This window comes from Mytilus trossulus, chromosome 2, assembly GCF_036588685.1.
Source record: "Mytilus trossulus isolate FHL-02 chromosome 2, PNRI_Mtr1.1.1.hap1, whole genome shotgun sequence".
Taxonomy (NCBI): domain Eukaryota; kingdom Metazoa; phylum Mollusca; class Bivalvia; order Mytilida; family Mytilidae; genus Mytilus; species Mytilus trossulus.
The window spans coordinates 20855959-20861958 of NC_086374.1; positions in this window are offsets into that span (position 1 = coordinate 20855959).

A 6000-nucleotide genomic window follows, 5' to 3' on the forward strand; every position below is an offset into this window, starting at 1 on the left:
TAAATACTTAGGCTTTTCTACCTCAGGAATATAATACCTTAGCTGTATTTGGCAAAATTTTAAAGAATTTTTAGTCCTCAATGCTCAAGGCCTTAATAACTTTTTTCTATTCGAGCGTCACTAATGAGTCTTTCGTAGACGAAACGCGCGTTTTACGGAAGTACAAAATGTCAATCCTGGTATCCATGGTGAGTTAATTCATGTTTTGCATACCGCACTTTATCAACTGGTAACCAATGTATGTCCTAACGAAGAATTCGTCAACAGAAAGTGAAAAGAATAGTTCAATCAAATAAGGACCTTTTTTTTAGATCATTTCATCAGATAGACATAAAACTTCTCAAATAATACACGATGGTCTTGACGTATATATTCTATACAAACTGACGTTGTTTATCTTCTTACTGTGCCTATCCAATAAGCTTTGTGGTAGTGAATTACCTATTGCCTGACCAGTTTAAAAATTTGTCAACACAATTTGTCCATTTAAATTGTACAACAGGTATTGTGAGAGCTATTATCAACAGGTGGTCATTTAACTACCTGTAGATTTACCTGGTTTGTTTTTGAGAGCTTATTTAAATGAATGATACATGTAGCTACTTGTAGCTTGCTTTCCTCATGTCCAATGTCCTGAATGGACTATTCTATTTAGGTATGGGACATTTTACATTTAAGGAGGCTCGAGGGTATAAAAAAATCAGAAAAAAATCAAACATTTGTTTTTCATTACAAATTTTATTTGTTACCTTTTTTAGTTGTTACTTTATCATATTGTACAAAAGTCAATCAAAACAATCAATTTATGTTGGCCCCAGATGACTTTTAAAATGTATACATCATTGAAAAAATTCCAAATTATCTCCCTTTGGTGGAAAAATGCCATTTTTAGCTCACCTGGCCCGAAGGGCCAAGTGAGCTTTTCTCATCACTTGGCGTCCGTCGTCCGTCGTCGTCCGTCGTCCGTCGTCGTCTGTCGTCGTCCGTCGTCGTCCGTCGTCGTCCGTCGTCGTCGTCGTCCGTCGTCGTCCGTCGTCGTCGTCGTCCGTCGTCGTTAACTTTTACAAAAATCATCTCCTCTGAAACTACTGGGCCAAATCAAACCAAACTTGGCCACAATCATCATTGGGGTATCTAGTTTAAAAAATGTGTGGCGTGACCCGGTCAACCAACCAAGATGGCCGCCACGGCTAAAAATAGAACATAGGGGTAAAATGCAGTTTTTGGCTTATAACTCAAAAACCAAAGCATTTAGAGCAAATCTGACATGGGGTAAAAATGTTTATCAGGTCAAGATCTATCTGCCCTGAAATTTTCAGATGAATCGGTCAATCGGTTGTTGGGTTGCTGCCCCTGAATTGGTAATTTTGAAGAAATTTTGCTGTTTTTGGTTATTATCTTGAATATTATTATAGTTAGAGATAAACTGTAAACAGCAATAATGTTCAGCAAAGTAAGATCTATAAATAAGTCAACATGACCAAAATGGTCAGTTGACCCGTTTAGGAGTTATTGCCCTTTATAGTCAATTTTTAACCATTTTTTGTTAATTAAAGTAATCTTTTACAAAAATCTTCTCCTCTGAAACTACTTGGCCAAATTAAACCAAACTTGGCCACAATCATCTTTGGGGTATCTAGTTTAAAAAATGTGTGGCGTGACCTGGTCAACCAACCAAGATGGCCGCCACGGCTAAAAATAGAACAAAGGGGTAAAATGCAGTTTTTGGCTTATAACTCAAAAACCAAAGCATTTTGAGGAAATCTGACATGGGATAAAAATGTTTATCAGGTCAAGATCTATCTGCCCTAAAATTTTCAGATGAATCGGTCAATCGGTTGTTGGGTTGCTGCCCCTGAATTGGTAATTTTGAGGAAATTTTGCTGTTTTTGGTTATTATCTTGAATATTATTATAGATAGAGATAAACTGTAAACAGCAATAATGTTCAGCAAAGTAAGATCTACAAATAAGTCAACATGACCAAAATGGTCAGTTGACCCGTTTAGGAGTTATTGCCCTTTATAGTCAATTTTTAACCATTTTTCGTAAATTAAAGTAATCTTTTACAAAAATCTTCTCCTCTGAAACTACTTGGCCAAATTAATCCAAACTTGGCCACAATCATCTTTGGGGTATATAGTTTAAAAAATGTGTGGCGTGACCTGGTCAACCAACCAAGATGGCCGCCACCGCTAAAAATAGAACATAGGGGTTAAATGCAGTTTTTGGCTTATAACTCAAAAACCAAAGCATTTTGAGGAAATCTGACAGGGGATAAAAATGTTTATCAGGTCAAGAACTATCTGCCCTGAAATTTTCAGATGAATCGGTCAATCGGTTGTTGGGTTGCTGCCCCTGAATTGGGTATTTTGAGGAAATTTTGCTGTTTTTGGTTATTATCTTGAATATTATTATAGATAGAGATAAATTGTAAACAGCAATAATGTTCAGCAAAGTAAGATCTACAAATAAGTCCACATGACCAAAATGGTCAGTTGACCCCTTTAGGAGTTATTGCCCTTTATAGTCAATCTTTAACCATTTTTCATAAATCGAAGTAATCTTTTACAAAATCTCCACTGAAACTACTAGGCCACAATCATCTTTGGGGTATCTAGTTTGAAAAATGTGTCCGATGACCTGGCCATTCAACCAAGATGGCCGCCATGGCTAAAAATAGAACATAGGGGTAAAATGCAGTTTTTTGCTTATAACTATGAAACCAAAGCATCTAGAGCAAATCTGACAAGAAGTTAAATTGTTAATCAAGTCAATATCTATCTGCCCTGAAATTTTATTATAGATAGCGATAAACTGTAAACAGCAATAATGTTCAGCAAAGTAAGATCTACAAATAAGTCAACATGACCTAAATGGTCAATTGACCCCTTAAGGAGTTATTGCCCTTTATAGTCAATTTTTAACAATTTTCATTAATTTGGTAAATTTATGTAAATTTTTACCAAATATAGGTCTCTGTTACTAATGGGCAAAGTTCATGATAGATATAATTGTAAGAAGCAAAATCGTTCAGTAAAGTAAGAACTTCAAACACATCACCATCACCATAATACAATTTTGTCATGAATCCATTTGTGTCCTTTGTTTAATATGCACATAGACCAAGGTGAGCGACACAGGCTCTTTAGAGCCTCTAGTTTGGCTTTAGAATTGAAATATCTTTTTCAACTCATCGGTGACCTATGTTTTTAAATATAATTTCCATATAAGCTGTACTTAAATTAAATTATTGTAAAATTTGAGCGATTTCTGTAATAAGTTTCTGTAATAAGTTTCTTTTTTTATTTCGATATTAACTTTATTTTTCCTATTACTTCAACAGGAAAAGCCAACTTTTACAAAAATGTATGCTTCTTTCGAAAGCAGATTGTGAGCGCACACAAACGGTGACCCCACTTTTTTATTTTATTTTTCTATTAACTATAAGATAAAGTTCATTTGTAGAAAAATATAGAGAAATCCTATATAAATGATTTAGACCCGCGAACCCCCTTAATGCACTATTTGTTCTTTCTTATAAAGATATTCATTGTAAATTTATTTATTTTGCTTACAATCACAAATAAATCATTGCAAGTAAATCCCATTCTCATTATGAAGAATAAAGCACTGAAATTTCTATTCACTAAGCCATTTGTACTTTTTTTGATATATTGAAAATAAAATTTTAACAGTAATTCCAATTGAAGTAGATCCTGAATATTAAATGAAACTTAGCATCACTACTATTCCATTTCAGGAATCGTAATATAACATGAAACTATATCCCATTAGAAAACACCAAGCAATACATGATTCATCTTGTAGAATTATTCACAACTAGATAGGCTATCCAAAAAAAAATCCATTTCACAAACACTTTAACTCCATATAAGGAATCAGAAACTTAAAATACATCCCACATTAAAATCACCATGAATCAAAAATATATCTACATTTTTTATAAACTAAATCCACTGATTGAAATTTCCATCTTGACTATTTAGAGACACAAAAAGAAATGGCTTAAAATGTCCAATCTCTAAATAGAATAGTCTATTCAGGACTTTGGTCATGATACATGAGGAAAGCAAGCTAGCTATCAGTCATTTAAATTTTACCTTTTAGGAATAGTGAAGATTTTTTTACTGGGTAGTTACAGTGACTTGATTGTTGGTGTTGCTCTCCACCAGTTGCAACTCATTCAAAATTTTAACCAAATTGCAATTTGTTTTATTAAACCAAATTGTTCAACTGGTCAGAAATTTGAACAAATTGTTCAGTCACATCGTGAAAGTGCAAGGTGATAAAGTAAAACATACTTACAATCCTATAAGACTTTAACTCCACTGTATTGATGTAGTTATACAGTCTATCCTGTATAGTTATATTATAGCCATGACCACGCTAAAGGTGAACTTGTTATTTTGAATTGCTATAAAAATGTCCAAACTAAGCTTTTATATAGTTTTTCTTTCAAAAAGGAATTTATATTTATAAGAATCATATATCATTTAAAATAATACATCGTATATTCAGTGAATTGTGTGTGAAATAACAATATGCTATTGATAAGTTTCCTTGGGGAGATAACCCAAAATACTATTCTATTGAATAAAGACTTTTTGAAACCAAAAAAAATAATAATGTGTGATTCTTATAAATAAAGAAAACTTTTCGAAAGAAAAACTTTATAATAGCTTAGTTTGGACATTTTATAGCAATTCAAAATACAACAGTTCACCTTTAGTATGGTAATGGCTATTAAATTCTAATTCGTAAACTCACACGAATATAAAATATTTATCAAATAACCACAAACTCTTACATTGGAGACGCCACTTGCAGAGACAAGTGCACATTTTATTATTCGTATATGTATAATGAAAATCAATGTTTTTGTGTAAATACAACGAACATTCTCAGCTGGTACTGGTTACCGCATACTACATTGTACTAAGGTGAACAAATCTGAAAATAAATAATATAAAATTATTATATTATTTATTTGGAAAAGTGCTACTGGTCACTTTAACTGCAATGGCTCGAATGACTTTAATCTACCTGAATTCACTCGTGCATGAAACTTTAAACCCCATTCAAACCGACCTTACTATTAATAACTATACACGTGTTAACTATAAACAACAACAACATTCTTACATGTTCGACTTTTGTACAACTTTGATAAATACATTTAAATTCTAATTCGTAAACTCAAACGAATATAAAATATTTATCAAATAACCACAAACTCTTACATGGGAGACGCCACTTGCAGAGACAAGTGCACAATTTCGACACACAAAGAACGGGATAAACGTAAGGAAAAAGACTCTTTATTCACAGTGTGGGAACGGAACTGTACGGTTTTCTAATATTTTGGTCATTCGGGAGACTGTCAAGCGGTGCTCCGACATTCGAAAAATAACAAGTTGCTTGATGGAAACTTTGACGAACTCTTATGTTCCTATATAACGTTTCTGCTTCAAGTTTTGATAGCTAAAACATTCTTTATGTAAATATGAAGCAATAAAATAATAAGAAAGATATATGCATCGAAACGTTTTCCTTAGAATGGTGGACCTCCGTGTAAAACAATCAAAATGGTCACACAACAGCGATCAAAAATGTCAAATAAACATCGAAAAATCAATGTTTGCTACCTGGATTTTCACATGTGCCTTTTCTGAATTATAGTATTACCTGTCTGAAAGTTTCAAAGCCATTGTCCCAGTAGAAATCCAAATATATTCATTTTCTCCATGTCGGATATTTTTATTGACTGTACAATCGATCGCAAGTTGACTGTAATATCACTCGGAGCCTTCCTGTAAATCACTTGGAGCTTTCCTGTAGAATTGCTTGGCCAAATTTATTAAATACGTTGCATATGCATTGCATTGGTTGTTTGTTGCTGTCCTATTTCTTCATCTATGGTATTTGAAGTGAAAATAAGCACAAAACCAGTCATTTTGACAATTAAGATTCTATCAAG